General features: G+C 45.1%; 1 protein-coding gene across 1 annotated transcript in view; it reads left to right on the plus strand.

The window, feature by feature from the left end:
- LOC117236755 (dentin sialophosphoprotein) overlaps positions 1-27144 on the plus strand; it is a 148819-nt gene that overhangs the window by 2284 nt on the left and 119391 nt on the right. The gene's annotated exons all lie outside the window — the stretch shown is intronic.

Here is a 27144-nt window from a genome sequence, read left to right on the forward strand (position 1 = left end):
TCTGTTCTTTCTTTTTCTTTCTGTTTCGCTCTTTCTTTTTTCGAACCCTTCGTATCTGGCCCTTGTTCTCCATAGGAATTTATCACGCTAGAGGTAAGGTTGCGTTTCGGTAGACTCGGTTGCTAGCCGAGGAAGCGACCAGACTCGTCGTTTTCATTCGCGTTTCGACCGCTGGTCGTAACAATATAACTTTTGTGACTCATTTATTCACGGCTACGGAGTAAGCCTGTAGCTGCGTGTTTATATCGTATAATGCATACGTGTAACTGTAGCGCACGAGAGTGTTTGTACACTTATAAAAACTTTGATGAATATATTACGTATGCTTGCGCAGATAAGAAATTAAATACATAGCGTAGAAGAAGGTGAAAGATATTCGAAGGATTTGATTATTAGGAAAGACTCGTAAAATTACGACGGCGGAAAGTTTGATACCAATTAAATTTTTCTTCTTTCGCTACGAATTTTCCCAACGACCTAACGTATACCACGTGTATAGCTTCCGTTGGTTTCGTGTGGGAAGGGGACGCAATAAAACTTTAGTATCCTAACGGTTCTTCTCTGTGGTACGCTACTAAACTCGAGCGTTTCTTAGGAAGAAAATGTCTAACCTAACCGCGCCATTGTCCTCTCGCCGTGGCTCGATCGCAAGCAACGTTTACCAAACGAAACTTCCGTTTACTTGTTTTCTTAATCGGCATGGAAAACGTTACGCGTTGCTCGTCTAACCTTGCCGTCCAATCCGTGTTTGTTTTTTCTTTTTCGTTCTCGTCGGTTGCTCCACATTTTCGAAATACGCGCCGAGAATTTACTCGCGCGTTAATCTCGTTCCTAACCTCTATCATCCACAGGACGTTCCCTTGTTTAACAGCCAAACTTTGTCAGAATATTCTATGCGTAATTAAGCAGAAAATATATAAACGTAGATCATTTAAGGCTTTAAAGTTATATACTGTGATAATAGCGAAATACCGTCAGACAATATTTTAAGTAAATAGCTTAAGTAAATCTAATCTCGTAGATCTTTTCTAATCGTGTTTCTCGGTTTTCTCGAACTAGGCTGTTTTAGTAACTCGTCGGGTTTATCTCTCCTGTATACATATTTCCCCGCGCTTGCTTTTCGTTAGGTCGTGAGCGGATTTCACTTGCCTACGGTCCTTGCCGGTTAAATTACACCTGGCATCCTCGCGTAACGACGCTTTTTTCCTTCGGTTTAATCGCTCGCCTAGAGATAGTTGCGTTTAACTACGATAACGATTATCTGATTACTGAGAAACCTAGCTCGTGCTTCGCGTTTTTCTCTTTCCTTTAATACATAAACCTTCTGGATGCCTCGCTCATAAATGTAAAAAATGTAATAAATTATTAGCGAAATCTTAGGAGCCACGAGTTAGTTTACAAATTACAGCTCGATTAATTGTCCCGTTTGTCAAAAAGTCGTAAAATTGCGTAGAACACGTCTATAATTTATAACTCGTAAGCGGTTAATTTATTGAAATTATTAGTTGGAGGGCCAGGAATCTTCTTGCACAAGCGAGCTAATTATCATTAACGAAATTTTACGCCTTCTATTCACGAAGCTCTATTAATAATAGTAATTGTAAATTTTTTCAACTTTCATATTTCTCGATTGAATCACCTTATTTATGTAACGAGTGGCTAAAATTTATCGAAGTTGTCCTAAGTATAGCTAGACCGCTGTAAATCTTGCACGCTATAAAGTGAAAAGAAGCGTGGACGTGAATGTTCGACTCGACTAGGTGAAAGATGATCGTTAATTTCTATCGTAAAATAAATTCGTTAAATGGTTTCGTGTTATCGGGCGAGCGTGGAAACTAGTCGAACGAGTTACTCGAACGAATTTTACTGCAAGTTACTCGTGCGATCCGAGATACCAAGAGCGTTGACGTTCTCCTTTGTTTTAGCCCTTTGCAGACTACGGCGCTAGTAGTTTTAAGGCGATATCGCTGTGGCGAGGCGCTAGTGTACTCTCTAAGGTCCTAGAAACTATCTCCTTTCCGTTTCATTTCTTCTCTCTATGTCGAATCGTGCGTTCTTCGAACGGAACTCGACGTCCACCTCGATAAATTACGTACGACTATAACGACTCCCAATATAAAAATCCTCGTACGGTTTTCCTTTATTACGAACAAAACGGATTAAACTTATCCCTTTTCTTTTTCAAATTATTGATCGATGGTACACGATATTAAGAGGAGTTTAAAAGATTCGGTAACAGTAAATGTAACTCGCACGGTAAAACGCGACCATCGCGGCTCACCGTGTTAAATGTATGAAAATGGAGAAAAATATCCTCGTCTTAATTTATACGATTTATCGCATAACGATCCACTGTAACATCATTCGTTTATTCGCAAGATGTCTCAGGTGATTGACGTTCTATCGCGTTTCTGTTGAAAGAAGTGTACGTTGGTCGGTAAAAAGGATCGTGAAAAACGATAGAAGGAGATAGAATAGTCGTTTTTAGGTCTGATTGGCCGGTTTGCACGATGACCGGTTTCCCTGTGCCGCGATCGCTATTCAAGACCGTCCCGGGAATACCTTGGCTCGCGTTTTTTACCCGTTCATTACCGGATTACGGCATCGACGATCGATGTCTGTCCGTGGACGTTACTGGACACGTGACCATCGAGAACTCGCGATGAGAAGGCCGGCTCCTATCGACGCGCGTCGCTATCGCGATCGCGTTGCTCCGTTCAAAATTACTGGTCGTAAGAGAAGAACTTGCCGCTGGTCAAAAAGGGTATCGTTGACCGGACGGAAGAGCGAGATGTTTGCAAAAATTTCCTACAAATTTGTATCGTTTATCGCGGGATAGGATCGCGTAGGATTGCGGTTAAAATGGCTCGATGAAAATAAAATATCGGGTGATCCCGCATGTAATTCGATTTTTCATACTTCACTTTTGCTTCAAAAATTAGAGTAGGAAACTTCTTAGAGAAAGATAACGAATTATAAAGGACACGAGAAAATTCGCGGCTGATCGATCGCTGACAGGTAATCGTTTATTAAATACAATCGTAACAGATATCCAATCGTATTTTGATCTCGGTAAGAGTCGACTCTAATGCCAGAGATATGCAAAGAGATAAAGCTAGAACCGGTCGTCTTTACGAATTCGGTAATTGCGGTGTTAAGAAAAAGAATTTTTTTTTTAATAGCAAGGGACGCGCGATCTTCAATTATCTAAATCACCGAGAGTCAGAAAAAATGAACGCTCGGTAGTTAGATTCGGTTTTTATCGAGGATATCTGCAAGCAAGAAACCGTATAATTTGCATAAACGTCACGTACGAAGATTGATCTTCGCCGAGACAGGAAATCTTCGGTTAGAAAGTGCATCGTTCGAATATAATTTACGATGAACCGTAGGCGCGTTTCACGCGGTGCGTTCTTTTCAATTCGAATCGTAGTCCCGATGGTTCACGCGTACCAGACCGTTCACGGTCCTTTTGGTAATATTTTCATGGCCGCGAGCTGAAAGAGTAGAGGCGACTCCCGCTGCGGCCAAGCCCAACTGGATGCGGCTGTTTTTCGTGTTGCAATCGGTCGTGGCTGGCCTGGCATCTCGTACGGTTCACGGCACTTCACGGCTCCACTTTCAGACGCCTTATCGCGCCTCCAATGCGTCCGAGATAATCGACCGAATTCAGTTCGACGCTCGTTAATCTTCGGCCGTAGATAGCCAGCGACTTCGCGACGCTAATCACCGACCTCTCGTGTTTTCGTTCCCGTTTCCACTCTCCTATTGCCCTCCTTCCTTTGCATCCAGATTTACTCGTGGATATGGTTTCTGCGAAACGAATATCCACAGTCGGCCTTGTATATCGTGTACACGGGCTACAAGGAGCGTTTGTACGCCGGTGTGTTTATATTTACGAAGCAATTAATCGAGTTTCGTAACGTTGTCCAATCGCTAGAAACTCGATGCTATGAGAATGAAACGCGCCACGTTTTCCGAACGTACGCGATGTTCGTACAGTACGCGCATCGGATCGCACACGTCTTTCGCTATACGTACAACGAAACTTGTCACCGTTTCGACATATTTGACATTAGAATATCTTTGTATATTGACATTCGCTGGAGTTTATGCATTCAGCGAAAAAATATGATTTACGTAGTTCGCATTTGCTTTCAATGTCTCGTATACCTCGCTCACCTCTGCGCTTGCGTTGAATAAAATTAGCAATTCCTTCGACTATGAAGCCACGATAAGCTTAACGATTTCTTGCCCACGTGAAAACGTCGACGAAGGTGATAGCAGTTTCGTTTAATCGATCGAACTGCGATAACCAATGATTCATGGGTATAATAAGAAGCGAACTGTAGGCGATCATTTTCCCGAGTGGGTGCAGCGGAATTTCAAAGGTCGGCCCGTTTCTCGATCGTAGGCGAACTCGCGGACGGTTTAATTGGGTCGGTGAAAAACGCTCGCTGCGTCTCTTTCGATCTTCGCGCGACGATTTATATTTTCTCGATCGGGCGTCGACTGCGCTCCTCGCGGACGAAGCGAAACGAAGCGAAAAGAAGAAGAAGCGGGGGCGATCGTGGAGCGGTCGCGACGCGAATCGCGTGGCCATGGCCGTGGCCGTGAAAGTGAAATTCGTGAATGAAACGAGTGGAACAGCCGGCAAACCCAAGTGAAGGTAAAGGTTGCCGGTTTCGGTTTCGGTTTCGGTTTCGGCAACCGGTGTCTTCTCCTTCGACCGGTTCGAATCTCTCCGACTCGCTCTCCATTGTCCAGTCTGGCTTTCCATTCGAGTAACGTTGCTAGATGCTCGAGATTGGCTAGGACAGTCCCGTATCTATAATTGCAGGATTATGCACGAGATTGAAAAAGTCGAGTATTTTTAAAGCTTTTTCGCTCTTTATACGGTTCGTACAAATTTCTATCTCGATATCGTACACCACATAATTACGAAGGATATTATTTATAATCACGTCGATTTATAATCGAAAGAAAGTTGTATTCCGTTGAAGCAGGAAATTTCGGACCTCGCGATCGAAGTCGTTTCGTAAATACTTGAGAATTAAATCGACAGAATGGATAATTTATTCTCGCTCGTTCGCGTTTTTTGTTGGATCAGGAAGAAAAATCGAAGCATATTCTGAATATTCTGTGAGAAAATAAAATGTCGCTTATAGATAGTTTTTTCCTATTTCATGCGTCTTATTAACTTCCATGTGCCATTGCTACGAACAGGCTAAAGTCTCCGTACGTGAGTACATGACGTGTATGAGCGTAGAACGCGGGTAGAACACCGGCAGACTCCCAGTCTACTTTTCAAACGAGATCCGATCGCTGCATCGTTATCTATTTCGAAGAAATAACAGGTTTACCACGAATCGCGTAGCGTATCATCGATCGAAGCTAATTGATCTGAGCCAAGGTATTATCGGTTAATCGATCGAGATTGTTAATCTGTTAGCTAATCGTAGATTCGATACGAAACGGATAAAGTTGAAACATAAGCAGAGTTTGTTTGGCGGATCGTCGGCACGTGGGCGGCTAAACGTAGGAAAAGTCGCGCATTGTGCCTGGTATAAAATGCGCGAGTTAACGAGGAGGTGGACGCGGAGGCGGCGTCGGGTAAGAGGAAGGATTTCTCATGAGCAGTGCCGCAAAAACGCCGCTCGAACTATGTTGCAACTGCAGTTAGAAAGCTCGAGCCTCGGCTATCTCTGGCTTGGCTCGGCCGAGCGTTTGCTCGCCGGAACGATCGTGACTCGTCCAGCTTTTCTGGAAAAATTCGGCACCGCGAGCACGTGGGTGGATAGTTGAGAAACAGCTTAGTCGAAAGTGGAACGTCGATCATAGGCTCGCTTTACGGATTCCTTTAATTTCCTCCCTTCGTCGGCTTCGCACTCGCCACGAATCGACACGACAGCGGACGAATCTTTGACTCGAAAATCGCAGGCAAAAAGAAACGCAAGAAGTCGCGTCTTTAATCGGCACAATTTTCAAATCTACCACGTCGATATTTCTACTCTGCGCTTATTTCGCTCGTTCATGTCGAACGTTTCCAACGCTATTCTTTCTTTATTGTTGCTCTTTCAGATACACAAATGGCGAATTTGAAGAGTTTACGTAAATGCAAATTACGTTTGTGCGTAAATATAGTCTCTGTTTTTCCAATATTTATACTAAATTGAAATCCCATCCACAACTGCGAAAGCATAAACGAGAATTGATAGTTTGTTGACAATTTTCAACGTAAAGAAGACGATGTATTTTCTATTTTCCTTGGTACGTATACGCGCGTCTCGCTCCCTCGGTCGTTGCAGGACCGCAGATTCCTGACTTTTCGCGGTCTCGCTCGTTTCTGGTCGTCCACGCGAAACGAAAGTTTCGGGAAACTCGAGTTACCTAATTTTTTCACCCGGACGGTTTATCGCGAGTCGTTGCTCCGTCGATGTTCCTTCGGACGAACTTTTCGAACAGAGAGGCCCGTGCCATTAGACGATCTTATCACACGTGATCTATCGATGTACGTCGAGCGTGATAGCCAACCGTTACGAAGCTCACCTTGCGAGGCTTCGCACGCGATCTCGCGGATGATTTGTCAAAATTTGCGATCTGTCGCGTATTTTGCGGATGCTTCGTTCGATCAAAGCCGCTAAATCTCGCCGGATTGGCAACAGACTCTGGAAGATGTTTCAAGATTCCGCTCGACCGAGCTTCCACGACATCGTTAGGCGACGCTGACATCCAGAAAGTAATTTCCCATTTACGAACGTCCAAACAAAAATTCCAAACGTACGAACACAAAAATTGACCACGAAGAGGAAGATTCGCGACGAGGATTAGCGAGATATGGTTTGCGTCGCGTTTCTCTGGAAAAGACGATGGCGAAAGAGCTGCAAATATTTCTGCCCTTTCGAACATCTAAAATTCTACAAGTTCTAAGGTGTCAGAAAAGTACGATCATTCATGGCAAACGCGATGGAAGACGCGTCGAAGAAGCGTATCTTCCACGGACAGGAAGAACGATCGTGATTTCTTTGTAGAAGCGTACGGTCACGAAAACGGCGACGTCGGCGACGCGTAACAACCTTCAATTATATGTACACACAGACATATTCGCTCGTTTTACAATTTGCATTATTCCACTCTACACTTTAGTTTATCGTTATATTACCTTAGAAATTGCATCCGGCACAAGCGTTTCGCTATTGTTTAACGTCACTCTAGTTGTACTTAAGCGATTAGTCATCGAAGGATTTGTTTCACAATGACCGACAGATGTTACCGTGCGAACGATCGACGAGTAGAAACGGTACCTCCTAGATCATCTGTTTTCAGTCTGTAGAATAAACAGAAATACGTTCTCTTCTCTCAATCGAAAATTCCTACCTTTGTCGTTCCTGATTTAAACATCTCAATCGCTATATATATGTCTCGATAACACACGTACGTATAAACTTTATCAACGGTATATTAAAATGGAATACGATTCATCGAATATCGTTAAAACGAACCGCGATAGCCAGTATCAGTTCGAAAGAATCTTATCTATCGTTTAACAATCGCGCGAGCTAGGGACAACCAGCTTCTTAAATAGCGAGACTATGTCGCGTCGCGTTAACGTTTCTAGCGTGGCCATTCTCCTATCGAACGTTATATTTTCTATACAGGGTGGTTGGTAATTGGTGATACAGGCGGAAAGGGGGTGATTCTACGCGAAAAAAGAAGTCGAAAATATGGAATAACAATTTTTCGTTCGAGGCTTCGTTTTCGAGAAAATCGACTTTGAATTTTCGCTCGGTACGCGTGCACTTTATCGCATCTCGTTGTAACGGATCTCACTGTAGATCGTTGTCTCGATGGAAAAATTTAAAAAAAGAAAAGAAAAAATTAAAAGAAAAAAATTTTTATTCTATATTTTCGACTTCTTTTTTCGCATAGAATCATCTCCTTTCCGCTTGTACCACCAGTTACCAACCACCCTGTATATTCGCGTATTACGTGCATTCTGAGCGTTTCCGCGTCTTGGAATTTTCCACGAACGCGTAAAAATCCGCCATAGAGTTACAACTGTCTACCTGGGTATTTAACAATATCGTACGATATATAAAACGTACGACGACGAGTTATCAAACCTCGATGAAATGGTACGTGGAGCGGTTAAAGGATCGAAAGGATTTTTCGTGTCTTTTGGCGAGATGGAGAACCTACTGACCTCTCGTTTCTCGTCGGCGAACGCGATTACAGCGTCGAGAAAGTCGATTATCCGACGACGTTCGGGAACACCGGTAGCGCAACGATGCACGGACGAGCGTGGCCGGTTGTTGGATCAATACGCGGCAGGCTAGCGGCCCTTTTCGAGGGCTGCTCTGTGCCGATTCGCGCAACAAGTCTTCTCTAACGGGTGTCCCGGATTCGCGCGATCCCTCCTGGCCCAAGGATCTCGCCCCCTCGATCCAATTAACGCGTCCCATCCACCCGTTCGACAAAAGGCCAGCTTCTGTTCTTGTCTAATTAGAAAGACCGCGGATTAATTGCAATTAACCGCAGCTTGTCGCGCCCTCGACGATCCAGCCACGGTCTCTCTGTCTTTTCTCGGGTGTCTCTTTACTCGCTATACGCGCACGTTGCGATACGACGCTACGATCACCGAATTTTCCACGTCTTCTTCTCGTTGATATCTCGTCTTGATCGGAAAAAGGGTTTGCGATCTCGTCGCCTCTGGTTCTTTATCGTTAAACTTGAGAACCGAGTTTAAAGTTTAGCAAGTTGAACGTTGGTTCGCGCTGTTGACGTTGGAAAGAAGCGAACATTCGCTGCTTTCTAAGTAGATTTTTCGTCCTGTTATCGTGAATTTTTGTATTATTTTCACCGACCGAGAACCGTACGAGGATCGGGTAATTATACGTTTTTGAAAAAGCGGAGTTAAACGTCGAAGATCCGTAGTCATCGTGCGAGCGGTTCGGAGGCTTGGTAAATTGAAAAGACTTTTAAATTGACGTACTTTAAAACTCACCGTCGTCTTCTCGCGACGGACCAACTCGTGGAAATAATTAAATTTGTTTCTCGAGAATCGAGTATCGATCGTATACTTACGTAACGAAGTTAAGAAATTAATGAAAACGGCGGTCGGTCGGTCTGGTTTTCGTGCGGCCTTTTAAAAAGTATCGCGAGTTTGTTTCTGCGAGATCGGTCGATAGCGGGATACGCGTTGGAGCGAGCGAGGCTTGCGAACCAGATTCGCATCGTAATGGTTGCTGTTACCTCAGGTGGTCTCGTCAGCTCGTCTCCGAGGATGGAGATTGCAATTTCGAGGAAGGTAATTGCGATTACCGGACGATTACCCCGCCAGTGAAGTGGACCATTCGCGCGGTAGCTTCGTTAAGTCATTCGCGACCACTTGGCCGTTACTTTGCGGTGGGTTTTCGACCGTTTCCAGCGGATACCTTTTTCATTTTTACATTTTTTATCCCTTTCTTGGAAACTGTCAAAGTCGTTGGTCAACGTTTATCGCGATAATCGTAGCGTAGACGATCGTGGAACCGATTCCGCGCGACAGTATAGCACGATACGAGGTTTTCCAATTCTCGTTCGATTGAAAATGTCTCGACGCGACTACAAACTTTAGCCCGTACAACGCGATCTACAGGGATAACAACGTTTAGCAATTGTTAGAAATCTTCCTCTCTCGACCATCTTCTTTCGTAAAAATACCGGGTTGTTCCAAAAGTTTTTGTTAAAAACTGTGGATCTTAATCGCCGAAATAAAAGTAAAGGGACACTAAGGTTACACTTGGAATTCATATTAAAATAGTTTTAGATTTATTTAATAAACGATTCCCAGGATCTTCGGCATTCTCTTTGTCTCAACATCTTTCATATCGCATACAGTTAAAGAAGAAATATCCAAATTCAGAAACAGATATAATATAAGAGTTAACAACCACCAAAACTCGTTAGTTACCCAATTACTTGACACGACCGATCAGATCCGTAAACTAAAAAGACGATACCCTTTAAATTGAAGAATTAGATTCAACTAGAACCAAACATACTATAAACTCTTATAATCCAAGTTACAGTACCACAAAATAATTTACTTATAATTCTCAATGAGAATTCACTGTAAATAGTCTACCAAATAAAAAAAAAAATATTACATTGCCAATGGAACAGTTACCATTCATCTGTTTTTCGAGACACTGTGCACACGCATACTTCCATACACTCGTATTCACATACGTGTGTCACTACTACGCGGCTGATCTAGTCTAGCGCACAAAATTACACATATTTCAATAGTTTCTTTCCTTTTACCAGCAAACAACAGACGCGCGACGTGTTTTGTTCTACGTTATTTTATCCAATTACGTACAATTCATCTTGCAACACCTCAAAAAAAAAAAAAAAATATATAAATAGAACGAAAACTGTCGCGCATCTATCGTTTCCTCGTAGAAGGAAAGAAACTTTTGGAATACGTCGCAAGAAACGCGCAACTTAGCGTAGCGTGGCCATTTACGAAAGGATGGGTGTGACGTCTTGGAGAGATTGCTGGGAACTGCAAAGAGCTAGGAAGGATTAATGGGGCGACGAGAGGGCGGCTAGCGAGCACCTACGATAATTTGAGACGCGGTTCACCCGTGTTCCATCCAGGGACCAACGTCGGACCTTCATGACGGAAGGTACACTTGGAATGGGGTTTCGCGAACGCGAGCTCGAGAAGGTGGTCGATTACGCTCGAGGCAACCACGTGGGTAGTGATTAATCGCGACACGAGCAAACACGCAGCTACGTATGCGTGGAGTACGCGTGTGAGGTGGTACATGAACGCGGAACGAGCACAATAGGCCAGAATACGCAGGCGTGGGCAAAGCGTTGCCTCGCTCTCGCGCCATCGACTCCAGCGAGCTTCGTTTCGATCGTATGGAATTTTTCTTCGACCATCGATTTTACGAAAGAAATTCTACGAAAGCGTAAAATTTGAACGGTACTAGCGAAATAAATAATTTCTGCGAGGTCGTTTGCGAGAAAACAGCAGTAAATGTCAAAGCGTGTTAAAGGAAGCTCGCGTTTCCCCACCGTCGTTGCTTTTCTTCACTCTCAGGTTCTTGAAATTGATCGATATAATTTTCACACAGCTCGGGCGATCGTTTTTGCAGCCATATGGCAAAAATTCGTCAGTTCTGTGTATATTTGTAATTTTGAAAGTATTCGTACGCTCGATGTTCCATCGGTGTTAGAACGGCACGCGGCTGCCAACATTGCATCGGCAAAATTCGAATCCGATCTGAAAATATACGTAGAAGCTGCGAGATACTTGCCGCGTGCAAATATTTAGTAAAAGATCGGTATACGATACGAATAGTCGCTCTGGGCGTACAAAAGACGTTAAACACCGAGACTTGCCAGTATCGCGGTTTAAATATCCCCGTTTAAATATCTTCGCGATGTCTGCGAGATATATACTTGTACCAAAATATCGTGCAATTTTCGTATGCATTTTCAGAATCGTTTAAAACGTTACAACGTCGATATAGCGACGATAGTTGAGCGTCGTTACGGCACTAGTGAAACTTGAAAATGTTTCGCGTAACGCGCGTAATAACACGTTGGCGAAAGACGTCGTCGAGCGGACGAATTCTTTCGCCAGCCACGCTGTATTTCCTTTCTTTTTTCTAAAGAAATGGCGTGCCAACTTTCAGACACGACCAGGTGAAAAGCGTGGTAAAACGTTCGAGCTGCAGCTCTTTCGACTTTAGTCGGTGGCTGCGGCTTCGAGTCCGTTTCCAGATTCCTATCTAACTGGCACGAGTTGCGGCCTGCAACCTAGGCCTAGGTCCGCGCTGAGTTTTGCAACGTGCCGCTTTCGTAATCGGCTGTGTATCGCGACGACCGCGTTTCTCGTTCACGGGTCGCGCGGCAGAAGTGCTCTAGGCCGGTTTCACTCTCTCCTCTGTTCCGTTGCGTTGCTCTCGTAACTTCGTGAACGGGTTGGCGGACTCGCGCGCGATTAGACCGGTCACGGTTCGCGAACAGGTCGACGGCTCGTTTCGTTGGTTGGGCGAGCAGCGTTCAAGTGGCGGGCCAGTTCGCGGAAAAACCAGATTGGCCGAAATCTGCGGGTGGTCTCGAAGGGTGGTCGTTCGATGTTCCGCTTCGATAAGCCGTGCGATTAATTTTCTTTCTGCCGGAACGTTCGATTTATAATTCGACGTTAACTGGTGCGATGTTGCAAGGTGGAGAGACGGTCGTTTCTATTCTGTTTCGCCTCGATAGATCACGAGGGAAGAAGAATCAGCGTCGATTCGAACGAGCGAATTTCGTTTCTATATATTTGGAATTGCGATACGTCCGCGCGTACGTGGCGTTTCTTACTTTCCCGGCCGTACGAGCGTAATCTACAGAGAAAGATAAGAGAAAAGACGTTACACGAAGACGTTGGTTCGTACGTTACGCCGCTGACAAAGTTCGAGCAGCCTACTTTCCATTAAAAATTCTGAGAATTCTGTTTCGACGATCGATACCTCTTGGAACGCGATCAACCTCGTAATCTCGTTACGAGTTTCTCGTTTACGCGCGTTTCATATAGTTTGAGGGTTTCTTGCGTAAGGAAGGGGATGTTGCGTTACCTTCGACGCGAGGCTTTGCCAGAGCGTAGCCGGCTGCGCGTGGATGACAAACTGCCTACGTAACGCGCACCCTGATCACACGGTACGCCTTTCTCCTCTGCAAATAATCGCCACGCGACCTTTGCTCGCGTGCGTTGCCCTGCACTGGGTTACCGGTGCCAAGCTGTGCTCGATCTGGGACGCGATTTTACTCGACCGAGCTGTCGGAATTTGCGAAATACGCTCGAGACGCGTGCCTCGATCGCGCCGAAACGTAACGAAACGAACGTTCCTACCCGGACGAATAGTTTTACTTCTGACTATCGTATCGCCGTTCGACCGCTCGACTCTCTGCTTTCTATGTTGCACGGTTTGCCCGAGTTTCTCTCGAGCGTTCGGCTATCGTTTTTCGATTACGCGTAATTGCGAAAATAATGGCGGAGAAACGCGGGAAACAGAGAAGAACGATCGATAAAGGAACAATTGCACGTCGCTACGACGCGAACGGAGTCGTGTAAGTGCACCGGTTGTTGCATCGTTGAAGAATGCGAACGTTTCGTAGGCGAGTGACTAGACAAAGGGAACGGGCTGGCCCGACGTTCCCATCCGGGCTGAAATATCCGATCCAATTAACTCTGTACCCTCTTCTTTCTCTCTTTTTTCCTCCGTCCCCCGTGCCTCGTTCGCTGTCCTCTGTCGCTTTTCCCTGCAGTCCAATTGTCGGACAGCGCAACTATTTTTTTTCCCCTCGGTTCTACGATTCAATTTCGACTTTGAATACCAGAATTCTGCCAGGTCGCTCCACCAGTCACGTTATAACGTATCTCGTACGTTGAGCTTTCAAGTTGTACAAACAGGGATACGTGGATGGACGAAACTCGGGGATCCCTGGCTATCGTCGATTTCGAAATCCGACGTAGCGGTCAAAGACTATGCAACGTTGGTAGTCGCGTGCGAACGCGGGTCGCGGCGCGTAAACGGCTTATGCAATCGACAAAGTCGGCCCAGCAATTTGTTTATCGATGAACGTATAGCCGCTGAACGTATATTCCGCACCTTCTTGGTTGGTTTTCGCATCGGTAAACACGGCCCGTTTCCATGCAGAATACCTCGTTTCTAGCTTGTTAATCTTAGCTCGAATTCCGTGGAAGAAGCTCGCGAGCATCGCATACTGCAGGAACAGTGGCAGTAGCGGGCGATATTGGCAGGTTTCAGTTCGCGGATGCGACTTTAGCCAGATTTTTGCTCTTTCCTGCAAGACGCTCTCGGAGAACGGATGACGATATATCGGGAAAGAAATATTCCGCGCGAGATATGGCCGCGCATGGCCGTAAACTAAGAATTCGAAGAGGCGAGGGTGAGCCGAAACATTTGGAAACCGTTGCCGGTTGAAATTTCGCGAGAATCAAGACGAAACTCCCGGGCTTTCGCGCAGCCTCGAGAACGGAGGCGGCGCCATTTTCCCCCGTTATAATTTCCGCCGTGCCGGATCCATTTCCCTTTCGCCGAATACCTCTAACGATCAATTAGCTGCTGGGATTAATCGCCCGACAGGTCGGTGGACGGTCGTCGAGCCGGTGATCGTTAAATCTAGTTTGCCTGATTTTGCCGTCGACTCGGAGTCAACGATTTGCAAACTCGTCGCTTAAAAGTCCGGTAGAAACTTTTCAGCCAACTCGAACCCGAAATTCGCACGACGTATTTTAAGATCCGACATATTTTTCAACCGTCGAGCAGAATTCACGCGAATCTTGGTTTGCAGTTGTAGCAGAAGGTTTAGTAGGTCGAGATAGCGAGCGTCCAGGAACGAGTTTCATTTTCTATCCCGTCGAGTCAAAACAAGACGAGGGCGCGGAGCGAGAAGACGGCAGAAAGAAGCGGAGAGACGGGAGGAGAGGAGAGACGAGAGGGAAAGGAAGGGCAAAAGGCAGGAGAGAAAAAGTAGCGAGGGGGAGAGAGAGAGAGAGAGAGAGAGATCTCTAACTCCGCTATTTATCCCTTGAACCCACTCCTGCCGGTTCGTCCCTCCACCTCCTCGATTTCGCGGTCAGAATTTGCGGAATGTCCGAGGCTGGAACCAGTCCATCCGGTTTTTTAATTGCAAAAAGGATCCGCCCGGGCTGTGGAGCGGTCCGTGCAAACTTGCCTCGAACCTAAACTTCGCAGACAGGACTCCCTTTGGCTGCTCGGAGATCGGAAGCTGCATCCTTGCCTTCTCCTCGAACGAATCGAGTCTGACCGTTTCGACCTCTCTGCCTTTTCCTACGTTCTTCGTTTTGTCCTCTCGACGTTCGCTCCAGTGAAATCTCGTTTAACGTTAATCGACGCTCTTGCGATCCCGGTCGTAAATATTAGCACGCTCGTCGGTTACGTTTCGTCAGCAAACTGTAACAAGTTCCGCTTTACCGAGAATTTTATAGCGCGCGTGTAACGCGAACGAAACGACGGACTCGCGATGCAACGATTAGAAGATAAAAGCAACGAGACGCATCGAATTTGTACGGCGTATCGATAGACGTAATTCGTTTGCAAAGGATAACGCAACGGTGGGTGGGTCAAGGCATTTTCGCTCGTTCTCGTCGACGACGTTCCAAAGTTATGCGTAGAATTGCCAACGTATCGATAGCAATTCCATACTCCAATACGTATTTATATAGGCGTACAAAGAATCGAATCCTCCGAGTAAGTATCGATATCGTACGATATCGTATGGCGCGTTCGCGATACCGTGATGCGTGCTTCGCCGCAACGTATCGCTATGCTTTGATAATCTTGGCGCGCGATTTTGTCACATTCTTATCGTCCGAGATATTATCTTCGCTGGATACGCTCTAACCATAATAACAGGTAAAAATTATTCGGTTGTTGTTTCGTTATACGTGCGCATGCCGAGCCATACTCGAGCGAACGGTCGTGCGTGTGCCTGAACTCGTTACATCCGCCTCGTTACGAGCCGTATTGTCCGGTGTCGGAGTCCAAGCTGTACGCGATTGCCGTCACTGAAAATGGGTTAATCATTGTTTTATGTCTCTTCGATACGTACCCATTAACTCGTGATTTCTACGGTGGCTCTTTAAAAGAGCATTAACTGGTTGCATTAACCGCTGTTGCGACACCGTGTCAAATGCAAAGTATCGCGATATATGTAGATAATTAGTATTTGACGATCTTTAGCGAAGAATCGAAGCTACAGTATGCAAGCGGCGTTGAAATCAGACTCTGTTGCGAATGCGATCTGTCTTTGTCGAATCTTCGTCCAACAACCGTATACCATTGTGTCTCGATATTACAAAACGCAAAGTTTCCTTTCTGATCGTCCGTTTCCTACCTTTTTTTTTCCTTCTTTTCTTTTTCTCTATCGACGAGCCTGATCGAGAGTAGTTCACGTTACTACCTACGTTGATTTTCTTTTATAAATCAGAAATACAAACGCCCGTGACATGGACTGATAATAGTCATTTTTTATCTAACCTCATCACGGATAACGACTATCACAGTTCTATATTTTACTTCGATAGCAGCGACTGTCCCTGCTTCCAGTCACGAACGCTCTCTGTTCGCGAACCTTCTTTTCCAAGGTGCGTTCAGACCGAGCGAACACGAGCACAGCGCCAGAACAACAACGTTCGCTGGCGTTTGTTTAATTAACGTAAACGTTCATCGAGCAAATCTATTCGTAAACCGAGCCGCACTGAAAGACGCGCTTCTTCGCGACGACCGCTAGCGAACGCACCGGCCAACAATCGCGAAACAGCGAGAGAATGCTCGCTTACATTTCAATCTCGAAGATACCAGTCGACGAGCAAAATGTCTGCGATCATCGCCGTTGTTACGCAACTGGAAATTAGAAGACTCGCTTCTTGTCACTGATTCACGGATAACGAATAAACCTGGGTATATTTGGAAAATAAACAGTGGAGTTTCGCGGCAGGCAGAGAGGAGAATGGACATTCGTACGCTTTCTAAGCGCGCTTTCGTGCCAGCTCGTTCGCTCGAATCGCGTTTATCGCGCGAGTATCGATCGGTACGTACTCGCTTCGGTCAATTATTGTTTAATCCGACAGGAAGTCCCTTGCCTGCTCTCTTACATCGATAAATTCGTTGATTTGTCTGGTCGAGCGCGTCTGCGTCGCGGCCACGGAACGAGGGTAGCCGCGATAATCGCGTCGATCGATAGCCGCGATAACGGTTGCCGGATGCGTTCGCGCTATCGGCGCGTTCGCGGCAACAAACGACGGTTGAATGCAGATTCGCCAACTATATCGGCAACTATTTGGCGGGTCAGGGTCTCGGTAGCAAGCGCAAACGGGAGGAAAAGTTGAGTTGGCGTTTGACAAAGTGATAAGCAAGCGCGAGGAAAGAGTAAAAGGTCTAGGAATATTGTGCTCGGGTTATCGAATTTCTATTAAAAAGTAAATATAATCTAGAGAGTAAATAATCTAACCAAATAATAAACTCTGCGTTTTAGATATCGCGTTATCCATTCTAACCTTTTGATTAGAGACACGTACGTCGTCGTCGAATCATCGCCGAACCGCCGATCGTACAGAGATACGTGTTGCTTTAACGATATCGACCAGCTCGTCGATGGTAACATCGTCTTCGAAGAGTAATTTTTCATCCAGATCCGACGATTTAATTTTACGTTTCTCTCTTCAACAACGCCATTCGTAAAATTAAATTGTTAGTTTCGCGAACAGATCGATGGCCGATTTATCGTTTAGAAGAGTAGGAGGATTTACCGTGGCTTATCGAGTGCGTTTAAAAAACGTTTATCGAACGATCGTCGTTCTACGAGGTTACAACGTATGGAAAGAAAAATCGAGTAGGCGCGAGCGAAACGCAACCTCGAGCGTCGCTACGAACGCCGATGCGAATCTCAAGGAAGTCGGTACACCGTTGCGTTTATAATCGCGACACCTTCCACGAGATTACGTTAACCCATTTTCCGTTTTTTCTCTTTTTCATCGCGAATAACTACGTCAGCGAAGGTTGGCGTAATCTGGACGTAACACGCGATTCCATCCCTTTTGACATCGATGCAAAAACTTACAGTCTTCCGTGAACTTTGTGACTGTACGTTATCGATATTCTTCTACCTACGTAGTACGTATTTTATTATTCTTAAACTCTTTTAACCGGTTTGTACGTACAGTGGATCGATACGAATGGCCTGTCGTGTTTATTCTTTGCACGGAAACAGATCGATCATTTTTTACGTAACTGAAATTTCTACGAAACGTAAGGTTTCTGAGATCTCGGAAGTGGAACGTTCGCGAAACGTCGAGCCGAAACTCGCTGTTAGAAACACGATCGAGGCTGAAAGCAGCACGAGTCTGTTATCTGTTCCAACGGTTCCTGATCTTCGCTTTGCCAGCGACCAGCTCTGAATAATTTTTTGTCGCCGCGGTCCCCCATGACTTGCTTGAAAAGGTAAATCCGTCGTGTGCCCGAAATACGTATATTCAAGGTACTCGTCGACTGCTCGTCGAGAATCTTCGAATTCGAATTCGAGGAGATTTCATTCGAAATATGAGGTTGTCCGAAAAGCTTCTTTCGTTTCGTAAGGTGATAATAGATGAACAACAGTTCCATGATCCATTTCGTTCTATTTCTATTATTATGTTCGTGCATAATTCAATAAATTGATACAAAACGAAAAACTTCTTTTTTCCTCAAAAGACTTCTTTTTTCGCGTAGAATCACCAGTTATCAACCTTGTACCTTGTACCACCAGTTATCAACCACCCTGTAGAACGAAAGAAACTTTTCGGATAACCTGATAAGCAGAAACTCGTACTTCTGTCGAATATTTTTCACTCGAACGATAAGACAACGACTCGTCGAGACGCAAATCAAGAACCGCCGATTCCGATTACGGAATATATCGCACGATCCTATTCTTAATTCTTATTTTCTCTTAATCGATCGCCTTACACCCGATGACGGGCGTCTGTGGGTTGATCTTTCGATCGGATTCCTCGGATTCGTTTTCTCAGCTGTTGGATCGTGAGAACACGGTCGATATCGCGAAACGAAGCCAGTCAGCCTCCGATTGCGAAAGATCGCGAAGAGGCTGGCATCGGAAGAAAAGAGGTGTACAACGTTATCGATCGCGCAGGTATCGATACGTTCGTTTCGAAGCGAATTGCGCGCGGATTGGTGCGGCTCGAGGTTGATATTTATGAAAGCTGCGCGCAAATCGGGCCGGAAATTCGAGGCGTGGAAGGTTGCGGGAAAATTCAACGATAACAATTAATAATCGTACGGACAAGTCACGCGCGAATGCGGACCGACAGCCAGGCTTATTATGATTTAACGATTTCGTCACGGTCCGCCACACGCTCTCCGCTCTCGCTCCTTTTCACCAACAAGGAAAAATAATCGTACGCGTTCCCGCCGACAGCTCCACATCGACGCCCAGTTTTCTTTCCTCTCCTATGCCTTTGTGGTATACGTAGTGATGGATCTGAAACACTTGCAATCCCTTCGAACCTGTACAGAGAAAGGCAGAGTCGTTGGCTGAGCCGGTGGTGCTCCGATATCTCAAAATTCAATCTCGGATACGGAATAATCGAACACGTCGTTTGTCATAACTTGTAAACGTGCTTGAAACATAAGCAACATACATACATTATACGTCGGCAATATACGTATGCGATGGATACGCAATATCTTGCAACGGATATTCGGTAACGTTCTTGCAATTATTTTGGTGTCTGCAAATCGCGCTGTGCAATAAATCGCGTCGTAACGAATTACGAGCGGATGTTCGCGCGTAAAACGTAACGCTCGCCTATGTTTGGACGAGTCGAAGTTGCAAAAAAAAAGTTACAAGAAATGCGGCTGTATCGAATGTCAGTGTGGAAAAGCTTGGAACTGTTTGAAAGTTGAGGTTCGAGCAACTACAAGGGAAGAGCGACCAAACGAATTCTTTGGTAATTCGATCGCGAGGTAGTGGAAAGCGCGAGACGGTTCGGGTGAAAGACTGTATCGCGAAAATGCCACGTTGCACGGCGAAGGAGGGCAAAGGGTAAGAAAAGAAGACGGGAAGCTCTGAAAGGGTTGGCGTTCATAAAGATCGCTAGAACACCATGACCTGGAAGAGCACGGTGTGGTTTACAAAGCAAAAGAAAACCACCGACAGATCGTAGCATCGGGCTTCTGGCCCTACCGCTCTTACGCTCCCTAAAACTGGTTTCGTCATTTAGGAACGCCCCTTTTCTGGGCCCTTTGCCTCCTGCTTTCCTCCTCGCTACCACCAAAGGATTTTAAATACCCTCGGAGAAACACGAGAAACCGTGGCCGCAACACGCTGCAAGCGGCCGTATTATGTACGCGTTCACGAATAAATCATGTGATTCCATGCGTTAGACGGTTAAACGGGAAAGGAGGTTGGAAAAAAACGAAAGGAGAGTCAGGCTGAGAGCCACGAGATAAGCGGAGAAGTTACGGTGGGTGCGTCGGTGTATTAGGGCGAATCAATTATAAATTTAATTTATCGACGTTTTGAAAGAGCCTCGGCTAACCGACGCCCTTTTTATCACCTCGTTCGTTCGATAAGCTTTGTGACGCGATTTATAATATACACAGCGGCTATGAAAATTGTTGGTACACCGCTGTATTTGTTACACCATTCGCGTAATAATTAACCGAGTATGTTCAATCTTCCTGTCGTTTCACGTTTGCGACGATATTCTCTACGAACGTGACTTTTTATCACAGAAGAAACATCGATCTCGAGGATCAACCACGTTCTTTTACCATTTTACGTACACGTAGGTAAAATTCGCGATTCCTTGAATAAAACAAAGGATTCGTCGATTGAAAACGCGTCCAAAGCCTGAGATATTGGCAAAGTAGCGATCGATTGGTATTTAAAGAAAAGAAGAATGGCGCTGGGAAGCCTGTACGTAATAAAAACGAGCGAACTTATTCGACGACCCGATAGCTTTTCTTCCTCCATGTAGTCGGTGTGATTCGTTTTCAGCGAACTTTCGTTTCTCCTGGCACAAGTTCCTAGCCTTGTCCGGCACGTTTACTAAACTTGGCTCGACTCCTCGTATCGTCGTTCGTGCGAATCGACCTAAATGAAAAATTATCGATTTTCTTATTTCTTATTCCAAACGTTTCCATCTACACACGTCTGGCGCTTCGATTCCTTGTTAAACACCACCTTTTATCCAGAAGGAAACTTCGCTTATCCGAATTCCATTTGCGGAACAAATTTACCGTTGTCGTTTCTGACGAAAGAAAATGTTCCGTACGACGAGAAATTAACTTCTCCGATCGTAACTCGACTCGCGAGAATTGCAATTTGTTTGATTTTCCACGATTTTCTGCATCAAACGCGGTTCTCGTGCCAAGGCAGTTTTCAGGTCACCATGCAGCCTTCTTTGTTCCTTGCTCGAGCTTTTCTGCTTCGTTCCTTCTTTCTCGCACTTTAACCCCTTCTCTCTTTCCTCTAGTTTTTTTATTCTTCCCCTTCTTTCCCCCCTGCCTCTCAAAGCCCTCTTTTCGATCTGCCTCGCTCGCGATACGACCTATCCGCTTCGGGGAACAAGAGACGAATCGTTGCTTGGCTTTTTTTCGTAGAAGCAGCCGTTGCTCGTCTCGCTACATTTGTAAAGACCGTGTTTTTTTCTCTTCTTCCACATTTCGCTATTTCCCCACCACCGTTACTAATTTTCAACCGCAGACACAGCTCGTTCGCGGGGGACTCTTTATCGCGTTCGCGCCCCCTTCTCGAAACGGGACTGCAGCGTCGTTTTTTCGATCCTCGGTTTTGCAACGAGATTTCAGAGATCGTTGGGATCGATAGTGAAATAAAAAAGTGCCACTCACCGAGAACAGAGATAATTTTTTCCCCGATGGAGAATAAACGAGTCCCGTTTCTGGAGCGACATTTTTTTAGATTATTGGAACGAGCGATAAACTTGCGAGAGTCGAAGTGCGAACCGAGGGCAGAGACGACGTTTCCTATTATCTCTAACGCGTAAAACCAACGGAGATGCTATGATAAAAAAAAGAATACAATTGCAAACAATGTCACAAATTTTAAAACTGGTTTTTTTTCAAAAAAACAGCCAAGACTGTAACGCAGTTTTGTCATTCCTGACTTTTGTTGTTTCTTCTCGTCTCGTTTCGAGCCATAGAACCTGATTTTCCGATTTATCTATTCGTCGCACGGATCAGAAATGCAACGGAGATTCGCGATTACTCGCGTGCCAATAGGAAATGGTTAAAAGAAAGACGAGGAGAGCGCGATATTTCGCGGAATAGGCCAGAACCCGTGTGACCCGGATTCTCCAAGTTTTCTGGATCGTTGCGAAAACGTGTTGCAAAGAGCTGCGGTTCGTCGGTAAAGCGTTCTATTTCGCGCGGTCGAAATGCAGCTCCTAAATGGGTCGCGTGTCAATCTCGGTTCATTTAAATTTCATCCGGCAGCTGCATTATGCCGAAAGAGCTTGAAATCGCTAAGTATAACTCGGCTGGAAGAGGCGAGACTCACGGCGAATCGTTCGACTCGCGTTGCATTTTTAGAAGAAATCGGGAAACGGTTTCGCGTGACAACTTCCGCAGCGAACAACGTCGTCTCGTCATATTTCTACGTACAACACGCTATAAAATGAAAGACGGTGAATTTGCTTGAAACTCGCCATCGGTCGTAAATATGTATCGAGATATCCGCTTGTTGTACGTAGCGAATTTTATTTCGCTTGATATTTCATATTATAAGATACGCGTGACGTGACAGAGTAACAGATTTATGATCAAATAATTTGAAAATACGAGCAACGAAGAACGACTTGGTACGTATCGGATGTCTCATTTCCTTCAGGTATTTCTAATTTATTATAATACTTACGACTGGTACTGCAAGTGGAATACACGAAGCGTCGTTTCTCAATAAATAAATCGACTTACGAAGATTCGTAATAGGTGTGATACGATAACTCACGATCGCGTGATAGTCCGACCGATCAACATTGATGAATTTTCTACGATACTCGTAAAGTCATTCTACGACATTTATAGCCGAGTTTCTCGCGTATAGTCCGCAATCTTGTAACACGATATAATTTATTTGTAAGTAAAGTTAAACAACGCGTTAAGAGATAGGGTATTCGTATGCGAAGAAGAATTTATATATCCGAGATATCGAAGGCAGAACGACGAGTTAACCGTTGACTCGCCGAGTTGACCGCGGTTAACAATTTCAAGCGATTATTTGAAATAAACGCACAGCACGTTGTTTGGCCTGAAAATTATTCGAAGATTATTTCGATTCAAGGGTTTGAATCGCGATCGTTCCCGGCTTCTGTCACGTATTAATATATGTTTCTTTTTCTTCGAAACGAGCGCCAGATACGCCGCTTTCGTTGGAAACGTCGTGGAAATAGCGAGGATCGAGAGCACGAACGTTCTCGTGCTGTTTTGCAACGTTGGATTTTTCAACCGCGAGATCGCCGCACGACAATAACGGGTCTTCTTTATGAACCATTATCTGCCATTCGACGTGCCAGCTGGTCGGCTCTAATGAAATTGCAACATCCGGCTGGGCTTCGTTGGCCAGGGAACGGCCCGACTTTTCCTTCTTTCGTCGATCGTCGAAGAGAGAGGAAAAGCTGGCTCGTTGAAAATTGGGAAAACAGCTGGCGCGATATTTCCAGACAAATAGGGAGCGAGCGAAAAAATTAACTCGAAAAATGGACGTACCTTTTGTTCCAGTTGTATCGAAACGAATCGGAGAATTCGCCGGTGGAGTAAATTCGCCGTGAAACTTTAATCCTTTACGTTCCGAATTACCTGGCATTTCAATTTTATCGCTGTCATTGTCGCAAACATTTCGAAAAACGTTCGAATAGCACCGCTAATGAAATTTCAAAATGTTTTATGTGACACATATCGTACGTAAAAGTTGTCTGCGGTGATTGTTTAAACACGTATCGTGGCTCGTTGTATACGTGATTTCTCGTTTCCATTTCGGAATGAAGTTTCTCTTCAAACATCAAAAACCTTTCTTGCTCGTCGAAACGCGAACGCACACGCAGGACATAGAAATATTTCGCACGTAGAAATTCGAGAAGCGCGGCAACGATCGATAACAACGATGATTTCAAGTTTGCAAGCGTCGTAAGAACGTGTGAAGGGTCACCGAATCGAATTTCTCAATTCGCGCATCAACTTTAACTCGATGTTTCAATAACTTGGAGCCGAACTTCGCTGTAAAAGCCTATATCCCAAAGGTAGGGCCGGTCAATTCCTCAAACCGTTTTTACGCTTCGAACGTTGCGTTCTCTTTGGCCCTCTGACTTCGGAAAGTCCAGCTCCGTGGAATTTTGTAATTTTGCCCGGAAGGCTCTTCCGTCGATCGGTTTCGCATCCAGCAACGTTCGGTAGCGTAATTGCTAACCACGTCACGGCCTCGCGTCTCTTCGTTCCTCTTCCTTCCAGCTCGATCCTCACTTTTTTCTTTTCATCGCGTTGCTCTTACCTCGAATTTTGTTGGAAATCGAATCTCGGCGCGCTCGACTCTCGACGCGCTACGTTTCACGGCGACCTCTGACATTCTCGCCGATCGAAGTCCATTTCCCTCGAGCTCGATCAATAGAAAGAAGTTTCTTTTGTTTCGTGAAATTTCAAACTGTATCTAGCGCGTCCAACTCTCTCTCTCTCTCTCTCTCTCTCTACACTTGGCTCGTAATAAAAACGAATTTGGCTCGTCGACTTTTTACGTAATATAAATTTTCCTGTAGTCAGAAGCTTCGCAACACGATGGAATCGATGTTACTGTAAGAATTATCTGTGTGCCGATTCGTCGTCGAACGGAAATTAAGCGATCTACTAAGACGATCTTTATCAAGAGCTTACAATTTTGTCGTTTAATTCGATGTAATTGTTTCACGATATATTGAGAGAACGTGATAGTCGAGTAACGAATAACGAACGCGCGATCTCGCGTTTTGAGCATACGAAATAGCTTGCCGATTCTTTATTTTCGTTCTTTTATTTCGGTTTTTTATCGTATCTACCGTGGCACTGCGTCACTAGCCATTTTAATTTTTTAAAAGAACTCACGAATCTCGTTGCAGTCTTCTTCAAGCTCTAAAATCACAGTTTCCTAGAAGCGAGTACAAATGTTCGATATTCAACAGGATTGCGGATACGCTCGAAACAATCGTATAATACGATGATTAGCCTTTCGAATTTCGCAAAAACGATCCAACACGCGTTTGTTTATTTTTAACGAGGAGTTTGCTTGCCGGAACCCAAATCTCCAGCTTCTCTGGATATAGAGACGCGCTTATTATCCTTTCACAAGAAAACCTATCCCTTTACCATCCCCGTAGGGATTGACTTTCGAAAAACGATCAAACACGTGTTTGAATATTTTTAACGACGAGTTGCTATGCCCAATTTCGTGTCTCTAACCGCAGTGAATACAGAGACAGGCTTATCCTTTGAGAAGTCCTCTTGCTCCCCCGGTTGAAGAGTTGAATTCAAAAAAAAAAGGAAAAACTCAGACACGTGTTTGTTTATTTTTAACGAGGAGTCGAGACGCTTTCCGAACTTCACCAACTAGTGCCGTACAAATATCCCTTAAAAAATATTCTTTTTACCCTTTTAAGCCTTTAGCGTCGGTATTTTCAAAAATCCTCTCTTATCCTGCGTCAAAATTTCACGTTCCAGCAGGACGTTAACGAGCGAACCAGTCGCTTTCGCACATACGCGTAGATGAACATCTGGTTAAAAAGAATCGAAATTAAAAAGACTACGGTATTATTTCATTTTACTTCGATTTATTTCGATCGAATCGATTCACTGAGAAGAAAGATACTGTCTCGATAACCGGTCGGCGTCACGAGGAAAGAATTCGAAAGGTTTGCTGGAAATTCTTCTGGTCCATCCTGAGATTTCCCTATCAATCAACGTGGACGTGAAATTTCATTAATGGACATTGGCCATGAACCGCTAAAATGGACCTGCCGGCCGTTTGATCTTCCAAGAACGTGGCCAGGGTGCAGAGAAAATTGCGTCACAGTAGAACGGTCCGACGAGCTCGGGGTGTGTACGCCGATACCTCCTTCGGCCTCCCTCCTCCGCCCTCCTTGTCACCAGCCCTTTCTCCGTTATTCTATCTCTCCTCTTCGTCCCAACCTTCGTGTTCGTTCGTTCGTTCGTTCGTTCGTACGATCATCTCTCTTGCTTCGTTGCAACGGGTCGGCCGTACGCTTCCCGGTGGACGCGTACGAGAGAAAAAAGCCACCCTCGCCCTGGAAAGTATTCTGCCCTAGGAAGCTGCCCTTTGGACACGACTAATCGATACAGCTCGTTCGATATGGACCTCCGCGTACAACCAGCCGCAAAATTTTCTCGTCCCACGCGTATAGCGAACGCGCGCAGGCTAATTATCTCGCAGATTTGAGAATTTCAAACGTCGAACGTTATGGTACGTAGACTTTGGGTTTATAGGAAATTTTCGAGAAAGGGCAGCATACGCGCAAGAATATTCGCGCTTTTCAGGGGAATCGATATCTCGTCGATGTAAACATTTCTCCAAAGAATCGCGTAATCGAATTTCAGAAACAAAGAATTGGTCGATAAGCTGTTGTTTTAAAGTCAAAAAGGAAAAGAAATGTAACGTATTCTGTGCAAAATACAGGGTGGTTGGTAACTCGTGGTACAAGCGAAAAGGGGGTGATTCTACGCGAAAAAAGAAGTCGAAAATATGGAATAACAATTTTTCGTTCGAGGCTTTGTTTTCGAGAAAATCGACTTTGAATTTTCACTCGGTACGCGTGCGGTACGTTATAACGGATCTCACTGTAGTCTCGATGGAAAAATTAAAAAAAGAAAGACATCTTTTAAAAATTTTTATTCTATATTTTCGACTTCTTTTTTCGCGTAGAATCACCCCCTTTTCGCTTGTACCACCAGTTACCAACCACCCTGTATATTTTACCAACCGCGATGTTTGATGTAACGCGTTAAAAAAGCAACAAAGCAATCAACGTTAATACAAACGGACGATAAAGAAATTAACGCGAGTCTCTATCAAGTCGTTCGATAAAATTAATCGTAGATTATCGAGAAAAGATACGTTTGTCTTTAGAGCCGCGATCTTGCGAAATGAGAAGGAGAATTCGATTGGTAATTGCTATAGAAGAGCGAGATCTTTCACTTATCCGCGTCCGCTAATAAAAACGGACGGCCGTCGGTGTCGGGCAAAGATTCCAAGCAGTCAAATTACAGGTACAAAGTTGTAACACGAGGGCGAGCAGACGGAGATGGAGATATCGAGGAGCAACACCTGGTTCGCGCACCTTGCAAACTGGTCTCTCGTTCTCTCCTCCTCTCTCTCTCATAATTCTCTCGTTCGTCTTACCGACTCGTCGCTCGCTCCACTCGCATTCTGTGCACGCACCTTTAATTTCGCGCCTCGCTGACAGACCGCGACGGGCAAAAAACGTGGCACAAACCCACTCTCCATCTTATTCTCGTCTTAAATTGCAGCCAGCTATAGCGCGAACACCGGCGGGAT

This window comes from Bombus vosnesenskii, unplaced genomic scaffold, assembly GCF_011952255.1.
Source record: "Bombus vosnesenskii isolate JDL3184/JDL3185 unplaced genomic scaffold, Bvos_JDL3184-5_v1.1 scf7180000013352, whole genome shotgun sequence".
NCBI classification, from domain to species: Eukaryota; Metazoa; Arthropoda; class Insecta; order Hymenoptera; family Apidae; genus Bombus; species Bombus vosnesenskii.